The sequence below is a fragment of the Emydura macquarii genome, unplaced genomic scaffold (genome assembly GCF_026122565.2).
Source record: "Emydura macquarii macquarii isolate MOO-44397 ecotype Brisbane River unplaced genomic scaffold, CSIRO-AGI_Emac_v2 contig_2768, whole genome shotgun sequence".
In the NCBI taxonomy this organism is placed as follows: Eukaryota; Metazoa; Chordata; order Testudines; family Chelidae; genus Emydura; species Emydura macquarii.
In genome coordinates, this window is record NW_027132905.1 from 1,725,188 (window position 1) to 1,740,440 (window position 15,253).

The following is a 15,253-nucleotide window of genomic DNA, read 5'->3' on the forward strand; positions in this document are numbered from 1 at the left end:
GCCTACTGAGCAATCCGCACCTCCTCTGCTCAGTGAGACAAGCATTACGAGGAGTAATGCAACTGCCATTCATGGGTGGGCATAATTGCCTCGCTTGGACGACCATGAGAGATCCCTGCTACCCAGGCTGCTACCAGGAAAGCAAGGCAACAGAGAAGCATTGGTTGGTCATCATATAAGGCCGTATCTTCCCAGTGGTTTTGTCCAGATTCCAGCCATCAGCAGCCAACCACCAAAGTAGTTGCACCAGTGCAAACAGCAGCTTCGCCAGTCTGCAGTAAGTGTTTGTGCCAGAATGACTACACCGGTTGCTGGTTAATAAGGGCCATAATGAAGGCAAATCCCCAGCGTACATACGGCCACAGTACAATTAAAAAAAAACAACTGACGGTCATATTTCCAAAGGAGTAACCACAATACATTGTGTTGATGAGGTGTCCTCTATAAATGGACTGGCAAAAGAACACATCGTAATTGCACATCCTAAAGTTTGTTCTAGACTGACAACACCAGGTGCTAAGAACTCATCACTGTACAGTGCATTGCTCTACGCTTCAATATTTGTAGAAACATTTAGACTGCCCAATCTGACACACCTCATTGCCTCAAGGGGCTGAGAGAGAGGCACCAACACGACTGGGAACTCCTGGAGTGGAGAACGGAGGGGAGGATTCAGATGCAGTTACTCTGAAACTGTGATACTTGCAACATGAGATTCGCAAACACGCTAATACACACAAGAAACTTGCAATGTTCACTCTAGATTTGCTGATTAGATGGGATGTGCCACTGAGATTTTCCAAGGCTTTCTTATTATGCAGGGATCAGGGATAGACCATAGATCTCTGGTCTAGCATCAGTGCTTGGGAAAAGACAATGGCCTTCAATGCTTTAAATTCAGTGAAAAGCAGAATTCTCACCTTTCAAAGCATATAAAATTATTGGTTTCCAGTTAGCCCTACGAAAACTCAATGAAATCATGTCAGAAACCAAGAGGGGAAAAGTCAGGACTGACACCAGAACTATGTGATTTTGAGCCTGATCCAATTGTATTCTTTCAACTGATTACCACAGGGGCTGGCTCAAGATCATTAAGGTTTCATATCTTAAGATCTCCCAGAGCTTGAAACAGAGGGCCAGATCTTTTGCAGGTGTAAATTGGTGCATCCTGAATGCATAGTTACACCAGTTTACACTAGGCAGAAACTTTAGCCCAAATAACTCACCCCATTTGGAAGCAAAGATTCCCATTGGTTCCTAAAACATCAAGCCATTATTAATGCCTGGGATTTATTATGATCTTTAGCATTTAGTCCCGAATTAAGCAAATCGCAAACTTTAGATCCAAGTAATTTTAAATCATTTTGAAAGTTTCATATAGTTTAAAACTTAGTCCTTCCCAAAAAAACTGTAAAAGATATCAAACTTAAAACAGCCCTTACTGTATAAACATTTACCATTACATTTTTCAAACAAGACCAGACATTTTCAGAACCACCCCTCCCACCAGAATCAGTGACAGGGAGACAGGTTATTAGCTGCATATTGTTTTGAAAAGCTAAGGGTTAAACACCAAAAGTTTCTGTGTATTCATTCTGAATACAAAAATTCAACCCTTTTCAATTATCTGGTAAATCAAAGTTTGTCATCAAACAATGCCTAAAGTAATACGTTGTCAGAGCCTTCTAGTGCAAGCAACAAGAAGATAGTTTGTCGATTACTGTTTTGACAATCACGCATTAAGCGTTTTTCAATTTAAAAACTTAGGCCTCCTTGGACTTCTTGCTCTTTCAGGTTCTAGTTGCAGATAGTCTACAACCGAAGAGGACTGAAACAGAAGAAATTCACTTCCTCCGGCAGCCAAAGATAAATGAATTCAGATGGTGGTGATAATACACAAGCTATTAGGCAAAGACAGTTCCCATTTCAAGTATCTACTGGACTTAAAGAAATCAGATGAAGGAGCCTGGACTTCCCATTCATGAAATAAAGGCAGAAGTAGATGACTTGGAAAGTAATTTTTCCTCCTAGGAAACTTCAGTGCAAGATATGTACCCCAGAGGTTTCATCAATGCACGTTAGTCCCAAATAGACTTCTTCCATAGTCATCAAAAACATTTCAGTAAAATACCAGCACCTTCTCAGCTCAGCCCAGTGTACAGTTACCATTTACCAGTAAGTCAGGGTTAAAGTCACTGTCAAAGTGGCAAGAGAGTGCAGTACGATTTTAAAGGAAGAATGACAGGAAAAATAACCAAAAATAACCTTATGAAACACATGACAAGCTTTCAATCAAGTATGTGCTATACTGATTTTTAAGGGTACTTAGACCAGTTTTTATTTAGTCATAATCAGGTTTGGTTGATGCACAGAACGCATTTGGAGCTGTACTGGCTCACAAACAGAGGCCAAGGTCCCACCACATGCTACAGATATATAAAGGCATCTCCCTATACAGAACCTTCCTCTTTCTGAGAGCAAGGCTCAATCACCTGTGCCACTGCATACAATATGCTCTTTATCTCTCTCTAGCAAGCAACTTTCAATGCACTCCTTTATAACTTGTCTTATAAAGGATCCATGCACATGGATTATACAACTCTACCGCATGGTAATTAGGGCACTACAGTCTCTGTTATATGATGTTTGTTTTCCATGTAACTATAAACACCTGAACCAGAGACACTGATTGCCTGAAAGCTTGTGCAAGATGTATCTCTTGCTCTAACCTGATTTATTGAGGAAGAGATTTTCTAAATCACAAAGGGAACTTGCATATCCACCTCCCTGTAGCATGGCAGAGTTGCTCCTACCACCTCTGTAACCCCCCAAATGGCTTGGAGATCTTCTTCTGGTAAAACCTCTCATACAATTTGTTTACAGTGTTGTTTTCCACTGCCTTTACCGACCACATAACCTCATCCCTCTAGTAACATGAATCCCTCAACTCCTGCGACAAGGAAGGGAGAGCTCATCTCCAAAAGCCTGCCCCCTCTCTCCTCTGCATTTCCTTCCTGTGTCTCCTGTACCATCTGAGCTAATCAGCCCATCCCAATCTATCAACTGGGCAGAATTCTCATAGTCCATTTGGACTTGCAGTGATCAGAGGGCTGGCTCACAGGCAGTGCCAACACACTGTCATACTCCCCTTAAACCTCAGGCAGCCTAACTCCTCTTTGAAAGGGGCTTTGAAAAATATCCCCTCAAATTATCAGCTCTGTACAGTGTTTGTAACACTGAGTTTGTGCTGGCAAAACAAGAAAGTTGTCATAACTTTATTCTCCGCAAAACAAAATTATTTTTGTTTACCAAGAAAGTCTGTGTAGATAACAGAGAAATTAATGACAGCAGAAAATGAAATGCACTATTACTGTAAAATCCATGATTCTTAAGCCTAACAGTAAGAATTGCTGGAAGCTACAAACAAGTGTGAATAAAGTCAAACTCTCCTTTATATTCCACTGGAAGAATTTTTAAGAACTTAAGACAAAGCCCGTTTTCTAGTGGCAAACAAAATATTGTAACATCTGGATCTACACTAATCAAAGAGATTAGAAATGAAGCTGTTTTTATAATGCATTTCTCACAGACGGGTCTCCTTCACTACACCCAAACGTGCGTATACTGAGGCAAAATGACACATCTTATCTCTCTCCAGTCAATATCATTTTACCTCCCTTAGCACTCAAAACAAAGTTCTTTCCAAGCAAAGCATCTAGAAATATGGGACCAGATACTCATTTGGTGCAAATCAGGGTAGCTCCATTGACGTTAATAAAACTATACCAGTTTACACCAACTGAATATATAGTCCATGATTATAAGAAATGGAAAATGAAAGATTAGAATCCTTTACAGAACACGTTGCTCCGTGTAGTGCAAGACATGGTAAGCAGATTTCTATGCTTACCTGTAGGTATCACAGAACAAGCATATCTGTTAGCCAGCGCATCTAATTCAGTAAACTATTGGTGCCTGACCTAGGCTTCTCAAATATCGCTCAGAATTGCTCTTCTCTCTTTCCAAAATGAGACACTACCGTTGACTGAATGGTTCATTTATCAACCTTGCCCAATACTAAGTAATTCATTTTGATTTAATCTAGACAATTCAGTTTGAACCCTTTTGCCTACCTCTCCAGCCAAAAAACAGGAGGTGCTATCATGTGAATGGGTGTGTTTTCAACAGCTGATTTAATAGAGACACCTGACTAAAGTTGAGTTGGGGGGGGGGCTTCATAATCACCCATTATTGTATGAAATTAATTACATTAAAATAAAGATGCTTCAATGGTCATTCTTACTGCTACAGATTCAAGGGTATCTACTAGAATAGCAGTTGTACTTTCAGAAAAGTCACCAGAAAATTAAGTGTATTGTCAATACAACCAACAAGCTCTTGAAGTTTTGTACTTCATAGGAGAGGGATCTTATGATTCAAATTCCACTACTCTGCCTAGACCCAGCGGATACATTTTTGGGATCGGAGGGGAAAAACAAACACTGCATTTATGAAACACAAATCGGCAAATCTTCCATGGTTCCATCAAAATGGGGTCTCCACAGCCCTGAAGTTCATGTCATCCTTGCAAGAACAATTAGTGACCCAACAGGGAGTTTGCGGTTTCCCAGCATACCATCAAGACAAGGACATGGAGACAGCAGCATCCTAGCACGGGTCAAGGGGAAGGGGAAGCATACCTCTCCCTGCCCCTTCAAAACACTGCATCACAGCAGGGGCAGGAGTCAATCAGGAACCCCCCCGGAAGGCAGACTGATCAATTGCCAACCCACCCTGCTAATCAGCCCAGCTGGCTCCCTGGCTCCATCCGCACAAGCTGTGCCGGGGCTGCGATAACCGGAGCCGCCTTTCCCCTGCCCTGGGCCAGGGTGCAAGAGTTTGCCCGTCGGCGGGGGCTGCAGCCCCTCCCTGCCTCACTTCACCTGCTGCTCCTCCACCGCCAACTCTGACACACACACACACACACACACACACTTTTCGTGTTCAGCTCACATACACACTAACACACACACACACACAATGTTCAGCTCACTCACACACACACACACACACACTTTTCATGGTCAGCGGGCGTGCCCTGCCTTTACCGAGCCCCCTTTACTCCGCCGTCTCCCCCGGCTCCCCAGCGAAGTGCAGCCCAGGCTCCGTTCACACACACACACACACACACACCGGCACGTGCGGCGGCTCCCGGCTCCTGCCCCGGGCTGGCGCGGCGGAGGCTTGGCCGGATGCACCCCCCTGGCCCGATGCACCCCCCGGCTGCAGCCAGCCCCAGGCCGGGCGGCCGCAGAAACTTCCCAAAGTGGCCCCGGGCGCGCTGCGGGCGCGGGGCTGCTGCTGGAAAGGGGGGGAGGGGCGCCCCCCCCCCGGGGACTCCCCCGCTTCCCACGCCCGCTTCCCACGCCGCGGGGACTGGAGCCCAGGCGGCCGGCGCCCCGCGTGGTACTCACCCCAGGGACCCCTCCAGCGGCTCCGGCCGGCGAGGGCAGCTAGTTCCAGGGGGCGGGGGGCAGAGAGAGACGCAGCCCGCCCCCTTAGGAGATCATGCCGGGCGGGGGGGGGCGCCTCCTCTCTTCGGGGTGCTCCGAGCCGGCGCCGCTGCCTACCACCCCCGCCCGAGCATCCTTCCGGCAGCCTCCATGCAGCCGGCTCCTACACGCGCTCAGGCCGGGCTGGGGGGCGGCGTGCCGTGCTTTCGCTCTGGGGGGGCCGGGCAGAGGCGGGGGGGGGGGAGGTGCCCGCTCTCTCCTGGTCACCGAGCCCCCCTCTGGCAGCTGCTGGGGTCCCCCCCGCCCCGCCCGGGCTCTGTGGCGCTCGCTCCCTGCGCGCTGGGAAGCACCCGGAGGGAAGGGACGGAGTGAGGGGAGGCAGGCTGCACCGAGCAGCAGCAGCGCCCACGTGCCGGCTCCCGTGTGGGTGTGGGTGTGGTGCACGCGCGTGTGTGTGCGCGTGTGCGCGCGAGCCCCCTGCCCCGGGGCGCTGCCAGGCTTCTCCCCCCCTGCAGCGCCAGGAATCCCGGGGCGCCCGGCTCTTTGCGAGCCGGGGAGACGAGCCGGGCAGCGTCCCCCTGCAGGAGCACGCAGCGGCGGCTCCCTCCTCGCCTCTAGCGAAGAGGCGGGTGCATGTCCCCGCTCCCCCCTTTCCTCGCAGCCGTGCAAAAGGCGGGTGGGAAGGGACCCGCCTCCCTGCGAGGCGGAGGAGGGGAGTGGGGCTCCCTGTCTCGGGCGCCGGGAGATGCGTTTAACCACAGCGGCTCTGGCTGGGAAGCAGGCTGCAGGAAGGAGATTGCAAAAGGCGGCGAGAGGCCGCTTCTCCCTCGCCCCCTAGACATGTTCTGGCGCTAACTCTGCCGGGAGCCCACCGGGGGTCGGTGTTGGATCAAGCTTCATCTGTCCCTCCTATGCGGAGGCACTCGAGAGACCGCAGGAGGAATTGTATTGTAGCAGATGGGCCACTGGGACGGAGGCTCAGGAGACTTGTTCTCCGCTCAGCCAGCGCCTGTGTCACTGGGGAACACTCCTTAAACCTCTCCTAGTCCTCAGCTCCTTTCCTGTGAAACGAGGGTAATATTTGCCTGAAGTGTTGTAAGGATAAAAATCTATTCCTGATTAAGAGGCGCTCCGCTACGGTAGCCATCTAAGTGCACAGATAAATAGCAAAACTGATAACAAAGTTTAGTATTCTGGGGACTGGGACAGGTAAAAACATTGATTTCCAACTACAGAAAAGGTCATCACTTTTCCACTACAGGCAAAAATCTTGTTTTCCACCAGCTAAAAGTTGGTGCATTTCCTAAAGCAATAAAAGGGGTGTATTACTTTGGCACTAAAGATCAGAACTAAACATTTAAATACTGTGCAAAAAAACAAGAATTACTTACTTTGCCAAGAGATTTTAATCTTACAGCCACAGTCAAACTAGAACTCTCCTTTTTTTTCCTCTGAGAAATATTAATTCCTAGGCCCCACCATAACCCAGTGGTCTCATTCCAGTGCAAGCTAATGAAAGTTTTGGCTTACCCAGCACTGTGGGATAAACACCGCCAGCTGAAGGCACTTCACTGCTATTACAAAGAAAATGTAAGAAAAACTCTCAGCTGAAGACATCACTTTTTAGATCATCTTTATGCTTCCCCCATCCCATTCCCCCCACCCAAGATAAGAAGGTTGTTTGTTTTGAGGAGTGGGAGTTAAGCAGCTTGAAGCCAAAGGATACATAAATAAAAGGATTGCTTCTCCCTTCCATTTAATCCAGCAAACAAGTGCTCTTGCAACTGGGAGGAAGACATCCTTCTGAAGCATAGAAAATTGCACCTTACAAAAGTTTATCAGGAATTCTTAGGGGAGCTTCGTTGTATCATGCACTGTGGCATTTGGTTTTGATTGAAATACTGCCTTCACGGCCACTACTACGCCTCACTGTCACAAAATGGAGAACAAAGGATGAAGGGAAACTAAAGGGGGGGAATCTATCTGATTAACAAAAGGCCTGCTCTTTTCCTCTCCCTAGACACACATGCCATGTGAAGCCATAGTGCTATCCCTGGGTGCAAATACTACTGCTGGTAGGACCTGACCCAACTCCCCTTAGAGTCAATACATGTCTTTCCTTTGATTTAGGGGGAATTGCCTAGAGGACCCCCCGATCAGCATTTCTGCAACACTACAAAGTGTATTTTTCTGATGACAATTTCACTGACCTCCATGAAGTTACGGCAGCAAATAACTTAATCCTAAAGCTTTCGATTTCTCTCTTAGTTGCTCTTGAGTTCTTCTCTCCTAGAAACTCATAAGTTGTCCCTGCCTCTCACTGATTGTGCCACTGAACTCTATAGTTGGCAGGTTGGTTTGCTTGGGCTTTTTCTTATTGAGATTAGTTACTGGAAAATGCAATCACTGAACAGAATGAAAGCAAATAAATTTCAATCCCGAGTGATGAAAAATCCTGACCCTCTGAACATGTTTTGTTAAAATTCAGTCTTAAATGTCACCCATTTTTCCAATGAGAAATAAAGGGGAGAATGAATGAATGAATACACCAGGCAAGCTAAAATACAAACCACAGACATTTCTCAAATCCAACAATCACATCCCCCAAATGTAATACCAGTTCAGAAAAGCTGCAGGACTTAACCTCCATCCCAGAAGTGGGAGTTCCAGTCACATTTTAACTGTGCCATATAATCACACATGCCATGCAGTTGTAACAATCATTGTTTAAAGTTATTGAATTAGTGACAGCAGCTGGTGCTACCAACCCCCAGGTGAGTCAATGTCCTGGTTAACACAAACTGTTGTACTGAGATTTCCTAGTAAGATGATTTATTGGGATGTTAAATTGTCCTGCATTTTACTGCTGCTAAGCTTCTAGCTGACCACAGCTGAGCTTTGTGGCAGAAGCAGAAGAAATGTTGGGGCAGGCTTTCCGAAGACAAAGATGCTAACTTTGCCGTTAAGAGATTACCTACCTCTTTCCCCTGCCTTTGGAAGTGAACATTTTAGAAAAACTTCCCCTACTGCTATTTCAGCACTGCCAAACCTAAACACTGAGAAATCATGAGTTAGGGCCACAGAAATAGTGTGATTGACTTAAAATTCATAATAAATATGGGGTTCTTTTTATTCACCGTCTGATTTTTGGGCCCTTAGGGATCGTGTTTTTAAGCTTTTTGCCCCAACAACAAAGAGGGGTAAATGAAAGCGGAGCATCTCATGTAATGCTGTGACTCCAGGAGCTGAGGCTTTAAGAAAAACACCCAGTGTGGTGAGATTTGTGAGAAAAATCAAGAGTTAGCAACACTGCGACCTGGCTTCTGCAAAGAAAACCAGGAGACTGAAAAAATAAACAATCCCAAAATCTGAACCAAGGTACCATACAGAGATTGTGAAACAGATGTCCAGCTTAAATAAGAGTAACCCAGTAAATTATTGCATCCCGTAAAGGGACACTACTTAAAAGAAGCAAATGTCAACTCACTGTGTATAGATTTGGTTTTAGTGTTCTCACTGTGAGTTGTCATGATCAGCAAATCAAGTCAGACAATTTCTCCCCATTCCAAACTATTTCTGCTTCCACTCATAGTCAGTGGTGCCATTAAACCCCCCACAGTATGGTCGAGAACATCAGCCTCCCCATCTTGGACCTATGTTGCTTGCTTTAAATGGTTATTCAGACATCTCAGAGATAGTATTGATCTATGCACTCAAGTGGAATTGATTATTCAGCATGCCACCATTAAACAGCTTGTATTCAGAAATTGCAAGATTAAAATATGTGCTAAACAGGAACAGGTCAGGTTTCCTGGAAATGCTTTGAATTAGATTTTTGGGATCTAGCATAAAACTGCCAGGGTGTGCATATGAGAGCGTATGTAGCAATTTACTTCCACAAAGAGGGGAAAAAAACAAATTAAATTGTCTTCTGTCATTTCCAGCTTGCTCAGCAGAGAAAGATACATGTACATCAACTGTGACCATGTGAATTAAGCAATGTGGTTATAATGCATTTCAGACCTCATTCTTTCTAGTTCTCCTGATCAATACCTTGGTTTATGGTGGAAGAAAACAATTATTACACAGCAAAATGTAGATCGGCAACCATAGCAGAAGTTCTACACTGCCAACCTGAGGGTTCCCTTTGTTTTACATCAGTCCCTGGCAGCCCGGCTTGTTCTTCTCTTTCGGACTTCTAAGCATACAGTCACTCCTTCAATTCCCTTTCTTGTCCATATCTACTAATGCAGTGTTTAAGATCAAATGTAGAGAAGAGCATGTAGATTTCCATTTTCATGGGTCTTTGTGTAACAGAATACACCCCTGTATTCACAACCTACACATTACTGAACTAATCTTTGCACAAGGTACGCTTCTGTAAGGTACAATTTGAAAACCCATAATTTGCTGATTCGCATTGTCCTGATAAAATAGATGTGCCAATGTTGTACCAGATTTCCCTGTAAGATGTTCATAACACATGTTCCACAACCCTGCCCAGGCAGAAGACAGGTCTCCCTTAAACAAAGGAAGGAATGTGCACTTGCCTTCATTTGCATTTAAGCAGTAAACAGAATCATCAAGCAGGAAGGGAAAACAAACAAAGTTAGAACTGCTGGAAAAAATCAGCAGGGAAGATCCTTCCACATAAGAATGGCCACACTGGGTCAGACCAGTGGTCCATCTAGCCCAATATCCTGTTTTCCGACAGTAGCCAAAGCCAGAAGCTTCAGAGTGTATGACCAGAACAGATAATCAAGTGATCCCTCCCATAGCTAGAGCCCTGCATGGATATACAACTGTGGATCTGCATCCCATCTGCATCTGCCCCAGTCATCTTACCTCCGACTGCCATCCACATGCACCCGCAGCTCAATCAGCGGTTTGGGGGCCATCCCCGCTGCAGCCTCTGCCGCTGCTCAGCTGTTTAGGGGCCAGTCCCTCCAGGTAGCTGCCCAACAGCTGATTGGTGTGCAGGGGAGCCTTGCGGAATAGCTGATTGGCAGCCAATAGGGGAGCTCTGTGGAAGAGCTGATTGATTAGCAGCCTGCAGGGGAGCCCCCCAAGAACTTTTCCGTGGGGCTCCACTGCTGGCAGCTGATTGGCAGCCAGCTCCCACCCCGGATCTCAAAGGCAGGGAAGCAGCCTCAAAGGCTATAAGCTGCAGATAGCTGCTTCTCCACCTTTGAGAGCCATAGCTGATCTGCCAAAAAATGATCTGTGTCTATCCACATCCACAGACATGGATATAAAGCAGATATCTGAGAATTTGCAGGCCCATTCTCAACTTCTGGCAAATAGCAATCCCCTCCCAATATCGCTAACAGCCATTGATGGATCTATCCTCCATGAACTTTAGTTCTTTTCTGAACCTCATTATAGTTTTGGCCTTCACAACATCCTCCAGCAAGGAGTTCCACAGGTTGACTGTGTTCTGAGTCTCTGCTGGAAATGTTTTTCAAGAGGGGTACTGAAACTATAAAAAGGAGGAACAAACACCCCAAAGCACTGCCCCGCCATTTCATTCTTTGCACCCTAAAACACAAGAGGAAATAACCATTAATTCTGGAGGACGAGTTCCTGACTTGAAGAGTTTGGCCAGTAATCTGCTGCAGTGTGTAGTGAGAAAGTTTGCTTTGCAACTAGGTTAGTTTGTTAAGTAGATACTAGTAAGCATTTTTTCTTTATTTTTCTTTTAACCATTTTTGACTCTTATGCCTCCTTATTATACTGACTTAAAATCTCTCTTTGTAGTTGTTAAATTTGTTTTACTGTGTTATCGAATCCAGTGTTTTTAAATTGAAGTGTCTGGGTTACTATTTAAAGTAATACACTGTCATACTATTCCCATAAAGGAATAATGGACTTAATATAGTTATAGTGTGCAGGAAAGGGCTGGGCGGTACAGGACATACATTTCTGGAGAACGATCTGGGACCGGGGGTGGTGTTGGGGTCGCCCTGCAGTATAACCCAGGCTGGCGAGAGCCGGGGTGCAGTTGGCAGGCTGCAGTTACACAGAGACACTCAAGATGTGGCCTGCATGGTGGAGGACAGTTTGTCAGCAGCCAAGATAGAAACTACTACAGCAAGGCACTGTGTGGCACTCAAGGTTGTAGGGTAGGGGTGACACAGCCTTTCCCCTCCTCCCCCCCGGTCTTGATTGTGCCCTGGAATTTCACAGCTTTGTATTTTAAATTCTGCCACTCTAAACTTTAGGGTCAATACAAAAAATATTTCTACAGCCACTCTGGGCTAATTCCTACCCCTCCTTGGCCCTGTGGGTCATCCCACTGAAGTCAGTGGGACTAGATGTAGCATACATAAGCAGGATTGGGTCCGTTGTGGGTGACCCTAGAGTTTAGTTTCTGTTTAAAGAATTGTCCAACCACTTTGTCACTAGTAAGGGCCTATTTCCAGTTAGAATGTGGGGGGAAAAGAAATCACATTTTTCATCTTGAATCATAGAATTGTAAGAAGGGAAGGGACTTTGAGAGGTCTTCTAGCCCAGTCCCCTGCACTTATGGCAGGAACAAGCATTATCATTCTAGACCATCCCTGACAAGTATTTGTCTAACCTCAATTTCATCCCCATTTTCCCTTGCTTTCAATGCGCTAGATAGTCTTTAGGCTCCGCCCTCTGTATATTTGTATTATGAGAGTGCCTAGAGGTCCCAGCCAAGATCAGGGCCCTGTTGTGCTGGGCACAGACACAGTAAAAGACAGTCCCTGCCCCAAAGAGCTTACAAGCTAAACAGAAAGGATAGACACAAGATGGATGTTGTCCCCATTTTACAGACAATTGAGGCACAGAGATGAAGTGACTTGCCCAAAGTTATACAAGGAGTTTGTGGCAGAACTAGGAAGTCAATCCAGATCTCCTGAATCCCACTTCAGTACCGTAACTACAAGACAATCCTTTCTACAAAACCACCTTTCCTTAGTGAGTAACGGGTGGTAAATAACAGCTCCATCCTAGGAACAGCCCAAGGAAGGCTGTGAGATTCAATCACACTTCCTCCTTGGGTTCCCTCTTCTTGCGGGGCTACCGTAAGTTATTGCAACCCTCGAAAGGGTGCAGCTTACTTCCCTACTCTGGCCAGCAAGTGGGTGGGAGTGTGGCAGGGGCACAGCCAAGGTTCCAACCACTCTCCACTCCTCTCTGCCCCACTTCACCCACTTGCTCACAGGAGGATGTATCCAAAGATCAGGAGTCGCACTATGTACCAGACCGGAACCCAAGATCCAAGCAAGGGGGAAATACGGGATGTCTTATTTCCTTGCTCAACCAAGTAAGAAAAATGCACAATTTAACCCCATGTTAGTTGCAGTTCATGGCTATTCCCATTCATGGCAATGACAGTTTTGCGATTAACTTCCACCTGAGCAGAAGCCGGCTTTGGGATGTGTCAAAACAAGGGTACAGATCTACAAATCCATGTGATTCTTCTAGTTTCCATGGTTTGCTGTTTCTCTTCCACAGCCTTCATTTCTGCTAGGATTCACTGTCCTTTTCTTTATATAGGTATAATTCTATATAGGGAGCTGGGAGGAGCACATGGGTGCACACACACAGAACCTAGCTTCGTTTCTATAACAGCATTCTTTCCATTATGTCTATCTCTAGCTATCGTTATCAATGCATAGATAGTGGCTTTTACAAAGAAGGCTGTGTGTTCACCTTTCTCTGCTTTTCCACAGAACACACACAGTATTTGTACAAGTCGTAGGATCACAGAGTTTAAGGAAGAACAAGGGACCACCAGCTCATGTAGTCTGATCTCCTGTATATCACAGGCCACCAACAGCACCTGCATGCTAAACCCAAACAACCAAAACTAGACTACAGTATTACAGTGCACAAGAGACTAAATGATTATGTGCCACCGGGAGAGAATGGGGGGAGGGGATCCAGGTGCATTGATGCCTGTGGCCCCCACAATGGCAGATAAATGATTAAGTGAGATACCCGGATAATCCAGGCAACCCACACCACACGCCACAGAGGAAGGCAAAATAGCCCAAAGGTCACAAGTCTCAGATACACAAAGAATTCAGATCTTTGATAGTCCACTGCTGCAATAAGCTTCTAGAATCTTTGTTTGCTGGCCCCCATGTCACTGTGGGTGTAAGTGACAGAGATTTCATGTCCATTATACACAGCCTATTTGCATTCTGTGGCTCCTTGTGTAGCTTTCAAATGCTCCCTGAAACAAGTAAAAAACGGGTCCTGTTTCTAACAGAGGCACATATTCCTCTCTTATCTCTGTGGCAGCAGCGACGCTGATTGCCATTAACTGATCATTCCACAAGCTGTTCTCATGAAGACAGTTTTGTTCCAGTTAACATTTGCCCACCAGTTCCCCAGGCAAACTTCACATGTTTTTTGTTTTTTTAAAAAAAAATCAGATTAAAAAGATCCTCTGTTTCTTACCTTCAGAAGCAGACTTCCTCTAAAACCCTCAACTACTTTTACTTTGCTGGAAGTCTGCAACTATTTTTAGCTTTTCAGGGATGCCATATATGGTGAGCAGCCCCCTCCCTGCCGTTACTAACATAACAGCAGGACACCTGCTGCTAGTGAATCATGTTTTGTGTGCTGCAAGAAGTGTGTATATATAGGTCCAAAGAGTGGTTTGACAACTGCTTATTTCCCTCCACAGCCCCCATATTGTTTAGCTCTTCCTCTAATGTAACAATTTTCTAATAAAAAGTGAATCAGATCAATGCAAAAAAGGAAAGAAGCCTGATTATATGTAAACAAACACATGCAATAAAAAGACATACTTACTTCTAAGCCTCACTCCAGGTACTAGGCAGAAATAATTTAGCAGTTGCACAGTTGTTCTCAGTACTGATGGGCTGGGTTCCCTGGTGCGTACAAACAATAGTCACTATTATTAGGGATAACTAATGTAATGCAAAAGGCTGTGTTAGTGTGAAGGTTCTTATTTAAAACCCACACAAAGCCATGAATTTCAGAGTTAAGGGTACTATTCCCAACAGCTCACGGTAGGTAGGGTAGCATCTTACATTCAGGGACAGCCGTAGGGCAAAGCGATACATCTGAGCTCTTGGATCCCTGAACTTATAGGCTGGCCCATCACTGAATAGGCCTGACTCCAATGCCCAATGGAAAAATCCTATAGAATTCAACTGAAAATGCGAGTCTTTCTGTAGGCTTTTGGAGCCGTGCTACAGAAGTTAACAGAGAACCCTATCTCTGTAGAATTCTATAGGATGGTTCAAAAACACCTATAAAAGGGTATGCATTTCCCATTACATTCCATAGAAACAGCTCTGAAAATCTGTAGAACCCTTTGGGTTTCCACCCTTTTCACTCCTAAAAGACTGTTCCGTAAAGGACTAACCCTCTCCAACTGTGGAATGAGGGGAGAGGAAGAAGAAACTCTTTGTCAGTCCAGATCCTTCCTAATTCCCCATCTATGAGTGGCAGGGCAAGGGGGTATCTCCTCGCCAAATTCCCCCTCACCACAGCTCAGGGCCCCATTCCTGCATAGGATCACATACATGTATTTATTTAGATTTCTAAAGATGCTAAAAAGGGCGCCTATCCTCCTCCATATGCTCTAGCCAACCTTGACATCACTTAGATGGGATGTTTTTCTACCAAGGTCTGCTCTAGGAATTATTTTGGTGCAATTCCCTGGCCTCTGTTATACAGCAGGTCACACTACATGATCACAATAGTCCCTTCTGGTCTTGGAATCTGTGCAG

The 15,253-nt window shown here is 45.7% G+C and overlaps 1 protein-coding gene across 3 annotated transcripts in view; it reads right to left on the reverse strand.

The window, feature by feature from the left end:
• Positions 1-13,975, reverse strand: part of SGCD (sarcoglycan delta) — a 425,473-nt gene extending 411,498 nt beyond the window's left edge. The window contains exon 1 of one of the 3 annotated variants that reach the window (XM_067566452.1): positions 13,950-13,975. The gene's annotated coding sequence lies outside the window, so the exon portion shown is untranslated. Of the gene's footprint in view, positions 1-3,910; positions 4,163-5,474; positions 5,975-13,949 lie in introns of those variants that run through there. The other 2 variants (XM_067566450.1, XM_067566451.1) reach the window with 2 other exon arrangements.
• Between the last annotated feature and the right edge of the window lie 1,278 nt (positions 13,976-15,253).